Source organism: Dioscorea cayenensis, unplaced genomic scaffold (assembly GCF_009730915.1).
Source record: "Dioscorea cayenensis subsp. rotundata cultivar TDr96_F1 unplaced genomic scaffold, TDr96_F1_v2_PseudoChromosome.rev07_lg8_w22 25.fasta BLBR01000146.1, whole genome shotgun sequence".
Classification (NCBI taxonomy): domain Eukaryota; kingdom Viridiplantae; phylum Streptophyta; class Magnoliopsida; order Dioscoreales; family Dioscoreaceae; genus Dioscorea; species Dioscorea cayenensis.
Window position 1 is genome coordinate 197,187 of NW_024086537.1, and position 716 is coordinate 197,902.

A 716-nucleotide genomic window follows, 5' to 3' on the forward strand; every position below is an offset into this window, starting at 1 on the left:
AGATTGAGACAAGAGGTTTTAGCATTCCACCAAGGGGACTCCGAGACACTTTTTGAAGCACATGAGAGATTCAAGGATATCCTACGCAAGTGTCCCCATCATGGTTTTTCCTTGTGGATGAGGATCCAGATGCTTTGTAATGGCTTGAATTATGCAACAAGACAGCTCATCGATGCTGCAGCAGGGCGGTCATTGAGTAATAAAACCCCTGAAGATGCTGAAATTTTGATTGAAAACATGGCAATTAATGAATGCAATTGGTCTACTAGGCAAAGCCCCTTAAGGAAGCTGGAATTTATGAGATAAATGACAACACTACGCTAGCCACCAAGGTTGAGGCCCTAACAAAGAGATTCGATCAGTTTGTGTTGGGTACAAGCTCAAATTCTGGAGCAGTTTTGTCTTGCGAGACCTGTAGGGCGGGGCATGCTACTGTTCAATGTCCAATCTCAATAGCCATAGATACCCCAGTGGAGACAGTTGATTATGTTGGGGGAGCTTCCAAAGGCTTGGGGAATCCCTATGGAAACACATATAATCCGGGGTGGAGGAATCACACAAATTTTTCATGGGATCAACAATAGCAACATCGGCCCCCGCAACCACAAGGGTCTCCACATCAACCTCCTCAGTAGCCCGAGAAGAAGTTCACCACTGAAGATGTGTTAGCGAGCTTTATGATCAATACCGAGGCAAAATTTGTGAACATCAACAAT

The 716-nt window shown here is 44.8% G+C and overlaps 1 non-coding gene across 1 annotated transcript; it reads right to left on the reverse strand.

Moving 5' to 3' along the window:
- Positions 1-107, reverse strand: LOC120253649. The gene has a single exon (XR_005534359.1). It is a non-coding gene; the product is annotated as a small nucleolar RNA R71 (small nucleolar RNA).
- Between the last annotated feature and the right edge of the window lie 609 nt (positions 108-716).